Source organism: Coptis chinensis, chromosome 4 (genome assembly GCF_015680905.1).
Source record: "Coptis chinensis isolate HL-2020 chromosome 4, ASM1568090v1, whole genome shotgun sequence".
Lineage (NCBI taxonomy): Eukaryota > Viridiplantae > Streptophyta > Magnoliopsida > Ranunculales > Ranunculaceae > Coptis > Coptis chinensis.
This window is the reverse complement of record NC_141459.1, coordinates 24,830,498-24,842,285: the sequence shown is the minus strand read 5'-3', so window position 1 is coordinate 24,842,285 and position 11,788 is coordinate 24,830,498. Positions and strand designations below refer to the sequence as shown.

The window sequence follows — 11,788 nt, the reverse complement described above, 5'->3', positions numbered from 1 at the left end:
TTAAATTGGGAATTTGGGCATATATGATATATCTGTGTTTACACTTCTCTAAGAACCCAGTAATCAAGTGAGTGCAAACAGAGCTGCTGACTTCATGGCCAAGTCTTGTGAGATGAGAGATCATACTATAAACTATAGCATTGGACCTTTTGTTCAAAATCTAGCTGTAATTCTAGCAGAAGATGCTAATGGAGTTGTGTACAACAGATTTTGAATTGATATTAATGCAGGTTGAGCTGAGGTACCTCTAAACATTTCAAAAAAATAAAAATAAAAGTGAATGGAAGCTGAAATATAAAGAATATTGAACAGGGGATCATACTATATCTAAAACCAACAACACCTCTCCTTTTTTTCCTTCGTATTGACTTCATGGACTTTGAAACAACTATGTTGTCTTTATACCTGATCCCTGATCATATGTGGATATAGGGGTGTAATACTCCCCGGGGGAGGGGGGTGTCAAATAGTGATGGATCGGGTCGGGGCAGGTCTAGGGGATGCAAATCCAGTGGTTCCCGATGGGGTGGAGCGGGTGGGTTGAAGTGTAATGTCTTAGTACCATCACCCGGCCTGTTGGGTCAGCTTACGATGTGGGTTTTGGGTGGGTCATCCGGGTCGGGTGGAAATTATCATTTTAACCCAATTTCACTAAAAAAAAAAACTTTCAAATTCTATAAGTAATATATTTCCAATTCACAATATAAAGAAAAAAATAGAATCAATCAATGAAAAATAAACAAAAATAAAAAAAACTTGAACTTGAACCCAAAACCATATCTGCAAATTTGAAACTTCTTTATCGTGATTTATCATTTGTAAATTGATTATTTTCCATAGCATGATAAAATGAAGATGAGAGCGAAAATCTATGGTACAAAACAGTCAAATATAAACTAAAAGAATTCGAAATTAATACAAAGATGAACAATTCATCTTCTCCAAAATTCGAAAGTTGAATTTAAACTTTTGATATTTGCTTAATGTTCAAACTTGAATATTTGAAATTGATGTTGAACTTATAAGTTTATATTTATATCTCCCAAATTCCTACAAAAGTTAAAAAAAAATATAAACAAAATACAAAAATATTAGACTTGAGTTTTGAAATTGTGCAGGTCAACGGGGTTGGGTTAACGACTTTTGACACGATGCGGGTCGGGCGGCTTGACGGATCGGGTTTGAACATAGAACCTACACCCATAGCCCGACTACGTAAAAACAGTGACGGGGCGGGTCTGTTTTCGGGTTGGTGCGGATTTGGGTGGCGGGTGAAGACCGGGTGTCGTACCGGATGATGGGTCAACGGTTTTTTTAACACTCCTATAGTCCTATGTGGATAATATTTACACCTATCATCATATTAGGGCATCTCCTCAACGTAAGTGCCATTAAGATTTTACACCCTAATTGTATACAATTGTATAGCCTATAAATATCCACACTCTATACTCTCCAATGGAAAAGTGTAAAAAAAATTAGATTTTAAACTCGTACGTCACTTAAAGTGACGTCTCTCTTTAATTTAAACTGGGAAAGTGACGTCTGAGTTAAAAAATTACTTTAGAATTAAAAAGAGACGTTACTTAAAGTGACGTTCGAATTTTTTTTTACTCAGACGTCTGTTCGAGTGTCGCCCGGGCTTTTTATTAGCTGATAGCGAAAAGGGAAATTCACACCCTCTCTATCAACTAATACTCTATTATATACTGTATAACACCCTATTGGAAAGAGTTTTTGATATTTGGGGTGTAAAATTTCCACTATATACGGTTTACACCCCCATTGGAGATGCCCTTACCATTGCAAACAAGGCGGAGCGGGGCAAGGGCACCACGGCACTTCAACTTCACCAAAAAAAAAAAAACTATCACTGATATGGCGCAAATGATAAGAAAGCTAAAAAAAATAAAAAAGGGTGGCATGTACGTGCTGACTCGAGGACGATGATGGATTGCGACTCTTACGTCTTTGGATCATATGATTCCAGTGAGCAAACAATGCCCACCTGCACCAAGGAAACCGAAATCACTCCCAACGAAGAAAAGAAAGGCATCCTCAAATGTTTGCTATAGTAGAGAATGGAACTGATTTTTCCTCTTTTAGTCCCAGATCTAGGCCGCAAGATCAAGAAATCGCGTATCTCAGACTTCACCACAAACTAACTCATTATCTATCAGCTTGATGATATTTGGTATGCAAATTGTGTTATTATGTATTTAGTAATTTCAAAGTTTCATGGGCTACTGAGGTAGAAACGAAACAAAAGGGATGTGTTGATGTCTGAATTCTCACTATATGAATGATCAATATTTGGTTTGATACTTTCTGAAATCTCAGATTTACGTTCATTTTCAGAAATAGTACTATAACAAGAATTGATTTTCATAATAGAATTCTTCAATAGAATAACAATAGGATGATTTCTAAAAACACAAAACATTCGGGAGGTGAAACTTCCTGTTGAGGGAATTGAACTTCAAGCTGGTCTCCTCGGCTGCTTCAAGCCTTGGATGTTGATTGCTTCCGATCGTCATATCTTTAGGATTTATGACTTAACGAGGTTGTACTCGGGTTGTGCGGCCACCTTTTCTGCTTGATCTGCAACTGCTTCTTCCTGACTCTTGGGCTCTGACACTCTTACCTTCTGGCTCGAAAGCGAGATCGATATCCTGGAACTCTTAAGCTGCCATTGAAGCAATTATTGAACCAAAAGCAAAGCACATAATATATTACTTCTTTGTATAATATGTCTTGATCCTTGTGAGTCGTTTGCTGTTTTCGATAAGCAAAAGTTGATCTATTTTGCTCGACTTTATCCCGTTGATTTTTCAGAGATAGATCAGATGGAATTATCTGATCAGCTTGAGAATTATATTATTGATGTGCGTTCCGATATTAAGTTTGACAAAGTAAATGGAATTAGCGGTTTAGCCAAAAAAAATAGTTGAGACGCAAAAAAAGACATTGTGTACCCACTTGTGTATTTGTTGATTAAATTGGCGCTGATTTTACCTGTTACTACTGCTACCATGGAGAGGGCATTTTCTGCTATGAATATCACAAAGAATCGTCTGTGTAATCGGATGGCGGATGAATAGTTGAATGATTATTTAATAACATATATTGAAAAGGAAGTTTTTGATAGCATTGATACCGAGTTGATCTTGCAACGCTTCCAAAAGATAAATGATGACAAAAAAAGCCACCGAAGACAATTATGAATAAGTATTTGTTTAGATTGAATTATTTTTTCTTTTTTTTATTTTTTTTATATTACATTTATTACAATTATTTTATATGATTTTTTTATGTTCGAAATATACTTGTTTTGTGATTGGGTTTAAATTTTTAGTTAAAAAAAATTAGTGTATTGTTTTTTTTTATGCTTGGTTTTTGGGTGGCTCACCCTCACTTACATTCCTCCTCCGCCACTGATTGCAAATATGTAATTGAGCGAAGATCTTTTATTTTTGTGTGTGTGATTCCGCCGTCTCCGCGTATGTACGTGTGGGCCGGGTGCTGTGAGAATCATGCGTCAAAAAAAGAGTTTTATTGTGTATGATACATGATAACGTGATGTAGGTATGGCGTATGGGAAACGTTACCTAATCTAATTAATACCGTCATTGATTATTTGGCACATTTGGATAATATAAACATGAGCTGATGAGCACTCTTGATACAGCTTGCTAACTTTGGGTAGGCATTATTAGGATCAGAGTGCAACAAATACAATAGTATTGACTCGAGGGAAGTACACAAATGATGGGGAAGTTAAGGTCTTCTTCTAAGTTCTGCTGAACTTTCATGTTAAACTGGGTATATATCTATGTTTACACTTCTCCAAGAACCTAGTAATCAAGTGAATGCAAGATGAAATATAAAGAATACTGACCAAGGGGATCAGATTATTTAGTGTTTTTGAAAAATGAAACGCCAACAACACCTCTCCTCTCTGTTTTTTTTTTTCTTGGTATCGACTTCTTCATGAACTTTGAAACAACTATGTTGTCTTTATACCTGATCGTATTCATAATATTTACTCATCACCGTATTTTTTCTCATCCTGTGCCACGTTCTTTTCTGTCCTCGGCTCTGTATTGAACACTCTGCAAAAATAACGGCTACCAATAATAATGACAACGAAAATGGTGGTGATAACCAAGTTGCTATCTCCATGAAGCCTTCTGTCCCTTATCGTGGCGGGGTTGGTGGTGGAGGTGACGGCGGTAGGGGGTGGTGGGGGAAGGTAAATACCGTGGTGGGTTTTAAGAATCGAAAACTTGATCATAGATCTATTTGAGGTTTACTTGCAGGATTAGACTTCATTGGATTTTCTTCTACTTTTCTTTGATATGATGCAACGAAAAAAATTGTTGCAGTATCAAGGCATACTTGTTACCTTCTCATTCACTTACTAAAATTTAAATAATGCCAAGCAATATCTTAAAATATAAAGATATAATACTGTATACGAAGATAACTAATAAAGCTTTGAGCCTTGTACTCCAAAACTGGACTAAACTAATGAATGCAGTCCCAAATGCATATAGATATTGATCGATCAAGAGACCAGATCATATAATTTGGACCATCAGACTTGTTCATCTAGTCCTTTTTGCACCATTTGATTTCCTTCTGATGTGTGAAGAAGGCCAACTTGCAATGAAAAGAATTGAAGGGCAAGATTAAAGGTCAACAATCTCGAGATGATAAGATGATTTTCATGATCAATACATATACTCATGGTTTTGATCAGTTCCGTAGCTCTATAAGGACCAAAAGAGTTAATGAGCATATGGTGGAGACTGGAGCTTACTAGTCGTATGTCACTTAGGCATACTTAAATTGAACCAGAGGAAGCCTTTTGCATGTGAGATATGCTATATATCTAGTTCAGTAGTTCTAGCTATAAAGTCGCTCATTCTCCTTTCTACCCTACAGTGTTTGAGAAAAATTCCCTATACTAGTTGAGCATTTGGTCCAATAGTACGTGTTTTTCCCAACTCAAAAACCACCCCCATTTCTCTTCCTTTTCCTGGGCTTCTTCATGGACGACCATATATTCATAATCATCGGCCTATTTTCCATCTTAGGAGCCGTGTTGTTTCTTTGCATGATCTGTTTATGTGTCACTGATGAAAGGACTGTTGGGTGGTACTTCACTACGTGAATTTTGTAACCGGTGTGCGTCTGCCTTAATTCTCTAAATATTTAAAAAAAAAATAAAAAAATAAAAAATAAAATAAACAATACATTCTTCATAAAATGGATTCTGGGTTTCTGGCAAATTCTTTTCTAGATTTCCAATTTATTTGAGAATAATGAAATTTCTTTGAACCAAACACTGCCTTAAAGTCAGAAAGAGACGCCAACTGAAATCGAAAAGACAAACTTAGACACGAAACACGATTACCCCGGCCTGCTTGCTAGTCGTACCTCGCTTGAACTTACGTAGATTGAACCATTGAAGCCTTTTGCTTGTGGGACACGCTATTTAGTTCTACAAATAAAGTCTTAGCTCAATCTCCTTTCTACCATACAGTTTTTGAGAAAAACTCCTGTTATTTATGCTAGGAGATACATATGGTGGTTAGCTTGTTAGGTTAAAGGGATTGAGTGTGTAGAAGAAGAAGAAGAAGAAAGGATGGAGGCACAAGAAGAAGGTAGGGTTTAGAGTATATTTACCCTAACCTACAATGCATGTATTTATACTAGAAATGGAATAACCTAAATAGCAACAAACTAAATAAGGTACGGTCTCACACTTATAGAATGTGTGAGACCGACACTACATACTTCAACACCCCCCTTCAAGTTGGAGCATAGATATCGCTCATGCCCAACTTGTTACCAATATAACTCAGAACTGGACGAATCACTGGTTTGGTGAAGATATCAGCTAACTGATCTCGAGAAGCCACATAAGGAGTACTTATCTCCTTTGTTTCAACCTTATGTCTGACATAATGACAATCTACCTCTATGTGCTTAGTTCTCTCATGAAATACTGGATTAGAAGCGATATGAATGGTCTGCCCGATTTGTCACAATGAAAGGGATCGGTAGTCGCATACCTCTAAACCTAACTCATGTAGCAGACATTTAATCCACATTAACTCACTCAATCCCTTGAGCCATAGCTCTATACTCAGCCCTCTGACTAGACTTTGACACAACTGTTTGCTTTTTTTTACTCTTCCATGTCACCAAATTTCCACAAAGGAAAGTACAATACCCAAGTGGTGGAACGCCTATCCGAACCGATCCCCGTGATAATCAAGATCCGAATATCCAACAACATCAAAATTTTCATTAGAACGATAGACCAATCCACCACTGTGAGAACCTTTCAAATACCTCGAATCATTTAATAACGCCCGGTAGTGAGGAATCCGTGGTGCATGCATATACCGAGATACTACACCGACCGCAAAGGAGATATCGGGCAGTAATAGTAGCATAGATCGCCTTTCCCACCAATCTACGGTATCCCTCAATATCGGCATACATCTCTCCAACATCCGACCGAGTTTGTCGTTCAATCCATAGGAGTCTCATCGGGCGAGCTCCTAAATTACCGTTTCATCGAAAGCGTGTCTAATACATACTTTCTCGTGAGAGATGAATTTCACCAGGAAACGGTAACTTCAATGCCTAAGAAATACTTCAGTTCTCCTAGATCTTTGGTCCGAACTGCCTTGAGATTGACTTTAAGTCGATCAATACCCCCGCTTGTCGACCGTGACAATGATATCATCAACATACACAACTAAGACAATAATCCCTTTGCGGGTCTTTCGGTAAAACACGGAATGATCATATTCACACCTAGTCATTCCATTAGCCATCAAAACCTGACTAAAAGTTCGCAAACCAAGCTCTAGGAGACTGCTTGAGCCCATAAAGAGACTTCTTTAATCAATAGACTTTCCCCCCTTGAGCAACAAAACCAGGAGGTTGAACCATATAGATTTCCTCCAGAAGATCGCCATGTAAAAAGGCATTCTTAACATCCAACTGAAACAGAGGCCAGTGATGATGAACGGCAAGAGAAATCACAATACGCACAGAGGCGAGCTTTGCAACCGGAGAAAACGTCTCGGAGTAATCAATACCATATGTCTGGGTAAAGCCTTTTGCAACCAGACGAGCCTTTAAACGAGAAATAGTACCATCCGGATTATGCTTAATAGTGAAAACCCACTTACAAGCAACCGCTTTCTTCCCAGAAGGAAGATCTGTAAGAACCCAAGTGTCATTAGAATACAAGGCACTCAACTCCTCGTCCATTGCTTGCTTCCAGCCAGGATGAGATAGAGCATCCCCAGTAGTTAGTTTCGACGGGACAGACGCACAACAAGGACGTAGCAAAAGACTTGATGATGGTGGTAAATGATCAGTGGAAACATACTTAGAAATAGAATACTGAGCATACTTACTAGGAAGACGCATATTGGCAGGTGGACGTTCAAGTTTTCAGAGTGCAATCGGAACATCAAGGTCAGATGGAATGGCAATAGGATCCACGCATTATTGGGAAGAGGTGAGAGGCAGCGGAGCAGTTGACTTTCGCCTCAAACTCGAATGGCAACTGAAGGAAGGTTGGGCCAGCGCCTCCTCGAAGGCTATCGATGAAGCGGTAGCCCTTCTTCACTCACTCCCTCATTTTCACCAAGATCATATCCAGCACCACCAGATGGCATAACACAATCCTCAAATGGTTCAGAGGACATCTTCCCCTCTGAAGAGTAAAACGGGACATCTTCAAAAAAGGTAACATCAGCACAGACAAATGATTTGCGCAGATGAGGACTATAACACTTGTACCCTTTCTGTGTACGTGAATACCCAAGGAAAACACACTTAATAGCACGAGAGTCTAACTTATCACGACCTGGCTTAAGATTATGAACAAAGCAGACACAACCAAAAATCCGAGGGGGAAGATGGAAAGAAGATTGACTAGGAAAAAGAACAGAGTATGGTGTTTTGCCTCCTAATACTGAAGAAGGCATACGATTAATCAAGTATGTGGCAGTAAGGACTGCCTCTGCCCAATAAAACTTTGGGAGATTTGTTTGAAACATTAAGCAGCGGGCGACTTCAAGAATGGGTTCGTTCTTTCTCTCAGCAACCCCATTTTGTTGAGGTGTATCCACACAGGAGGTTTGATGTGTAATTCCATGGTCATCTAAAAAACTCTGGAATATTGTAGAGGTATAGTCTTTGGCATTATCAGTTCGAAAAACATGCATGTGTGCAGAATACTGATTAGTAATCTCAGCATAGAATTTTTGAAAAACAGAGAATACTTGAGAACGATTTTCCATAATATAGACCCAACAAACACGAGAAAAATCATCTATAAATGTAATAAAATACTTGGCTCCAAAAAGGCCAGTGGTTCTACAAGGACCCCAGACATCTGAATGGACTAACTGAAAAGGAGCACTAGAACACTTATTTAACCTATTTTTGTAAGTAGCACGACGATGTTTAGCTAACTCACAAACCTCACAACCTAAAGACTGAATACTAGAAGAAATACTGGGAACTAAACTTCGCAAACTAGCCAGAGGAAGATGACCAAGACGTCTATGCCACTAAACAGGAGAGACTGAGACTGTAAGAGCCTGCTTCTGGTGAGAGTGCCCATAATCATCTTGAAAGTAATAGATGCCCCCATGCTCATACCCCCCACCAACTAGTGTCTTTGTCTGTAGATCCTGAAACACAACATGAGTGGAAGAAAACATGACATTACAGTGAAGAGATTGGGTGAGACGATGAACAGACAATAGATTAAAGGGGAAATTTCGAATAAGCAAGACTGAGACAAGTGATATATTACGAGTTAACTGAATAGTACCCCGACCAAGAATACTAGCCTTAGCCCCATTTGCTAATGTGACATATGATGGTGTGTGAGTATACGCAAGACTAGAAAACAACTGGGGATTACCTGTCATATGATCAGAAGCTCCTGAGTCAATAACCCAAGAGTTGTTACCACTTGTATGAAGACATGTTTTACCTGAATCGGCTAGGGTCGCAGTGGGGTAGTCGGACAAACTTGATGAACTGGGAATAGCTTGTATCCGCTTCATCAGGGCTGCAAAGTCTTCTTGAACTCGTTGAAAATCAGTCACTTTCTGATCAACTACTGTGGCATTGTTGGCTTTGTGCAAAGGTGGGCGTCCTGTTATATCCCAACAAAAATCAGCACTATGATTTGTGCGCCCACAATGCTCACAAGGCTCAAAACTGCCAATACCACGACCACGGCCACTCCCTTGGGTACGACCACCCCCACGACCACGACCCCCTCTACCTCCTCTACTGCCATTACCACGACCAGAAGAGGGGTTGTTATTACTGCTTGGAGGGATCAATAAAGCCGCAACGTGTCATTGTGCCTTGGAGGAGGTGCTAATACGAGACAAACGGAGAGTAAGCCTCAGACAGAGTAGGGAGCTTAGATTCAGCTTGAACTTGGGCTTTCACATTAGCAAACTCGGGACGTAGCCCAGATAGGAATTTGGAGACTCAAAATTCCTCCCTTTGTTTCTTCAACTGATTTATGTCTGTAGTAAGTGGGTGATATATATTCAGTTCTTCCCACTTGCTACGAAGAGAATTGTAATATTCAGAGATAGACATATCTCCTTGAGTGAGATCAAAGATGTTCTCATACAACTGAAAGATACGAGAAGTATTCTGAGATTGAGAGTATGATTCTTGTAGATACTCCCAAATCTCCTTCGAGGTTTTAAAAAACTGCACAGTATTACAAACATCTTTCTCCATAGTATTCCACAGGAAATTCTTAACCAATGCGTCATCTTTTGTCCAGGTTGTCTTTCCTTTATCATCTGGGGGATCTGTCAAATGATTTTCCTTACCTTTTCCAGTAAGATAAACAAGAATCGCCCGCCCATTGAAGGTAATTGGCAACACCCTCCAATTTGATGAGAGGTCATACCAACAGAGAAAAACAGACGATATCAATTCATCGGATTTTGGAACAACATCAGTCATTGTAAAGAGAAGAAAACTCACTTGATGAAAACGAATACTTAAATCGCAAAACTGCATGCGAGATGACGTCTCCTCTTTATCAATACCGAGAGATCGGAAGTTTAAACAATACTAAGACACCAACTAATACTAAAACTGGAACCTTGAACCGAGGGATCTCTCTCCTAGCATTCTCTAAACAGAGTCGGCTCCGATACCATGTTATTTATGTTAGGAGATACATATGGTGGTTAGCTTGTTAGGTTAAAGGGATTGAGTGTGTAGAAGAAGAAGAAGAAGAAAGGATGGAGGCACAAGAAGAATGTAGGGTTTAGAGTATATTTACCCTAACCTACAATGCATATATTTATACTAGAGATGGAATAACCTAAATAGCAACAAGCTAAATAAGGTACGGTCTCACACTTATAGAATGTGTGAGACCGACACTACATACTTCAACAACTCCCTATACTGGTTGAGCATTTGATCCAATAGTGTTTTTCCCAACATAAAAAACATCCCCATTTATCTTCTTTTTCCTGGGCTTCTTCATGGATAACCCGAACCCTCTAGTCCTTCTAGCCATTGTAGGACTTGTGTTCCTTCTTCTTTTTATGATCAGTTTTATCTGTCGCCTTGCCACTGATGAAAACAGAAATGGTCGAAATAGCGGGGGTGGTGGTGGGAATATCGGGGGTGATATAGAAGATGGAGGCGGTGGAGGCGATGGAGGAGGTGCCAGCGGCGGTGGAGGAGGAGGCAGAAGAGGTGGTGGTGGATGTGATGGTGGTGGAGGCGGCGGCGGCGGAGGCTGCGTTTAGTGTGCCTTGTGTGTGTAATGAAATTATAGAATGTGTGCATCAAGGTATTTTTAGGGTAGACCCGTAGACTCGTTACAAACTTACAATGTTATACTGAAGCTAGTCTTGTATTCCTAATGCCTTCCTTTGAATTTGTATTAAGAGTTTAGTTTGTTGAATCATTGTCCATATATACTCCTGAAAGTAAATTATTACATAGATTTTCATTTCAATAGAGTCGAAGTTCATGAAACGAAACTCAAGATGGACGAAAGCAACATTTCAGCCTATGGTCCTTTTGGCAAGGTAAGATCAAATGAACATGTGCAATGTTAAAGAAGCAAAACCTAGTTTTAGGCAAGGCCCAAAATATCGATATCGATGAATATATCGGTGTACCTAAAAATTGATATATATCGGATATATCTATTTTTTTTTGGTAACTAGTCCAAACTATTTAAAATATCGGAAATATCAGATATATCGGAAATATCGGATATATTGGAAATATCGGATTTATATTTTAAAATGGTCAAAAAGTCAATCGATATATAATCGATATATATCGGCAATATAAAGTTTCATATCGGAAATTCCGATATATATTGGAAAAAAAAGGATTCAATATTCGGTAGATATATGTCGGAAATATCGATATCGGTGTACCAATTTACCGAGATATATCGAATATATCAGCAATATTTTGGGCCTTGGTTTTAGGAAGTGATTGTGGACCATGCCTATGTGCTGAACTTGTAAAAGTATTGACTTCATGTCAAAAAATCAAGGGAAAATTAAATAACTGGATGTTGACTATTTATTTTTGCCAAAGCCACCAGTTGACCAAGGTAAGAAGATTTTAATCACTTTTTGGACGTGTACAGTGTCAAAGTGGTTTTAGCTAACCTTTACTATTCCAATGCAAATAGTAAACTATCCTTTTTCTCAGTTTGTATCTACTG

General features: G+C 38.8%; 1 long non-coding RNA gene across 1 annotated transcript; it reads right to left on the bottom strand.

Annotated features, from left to right (window-relative positions):
* Positions 1-8,358: 8,358 nt before the first annotated feature.
* On the bottom strand, positions 8,359-9,402 carry LOC147502850 (uncharacterized). The gene is made up of 2 exons (XR_015220069.1): positions 9,041-9,402; positions 8,359-8,732 (listed from the first exon to the last, which is right to left on the bottom strand). It is a non-coding gene; the product is annotated as an uncharacterized LOC147502850 (long non-coding RNA).
* Positions 9,403-11,788: the final 2,386 nt, after the last annotated feature.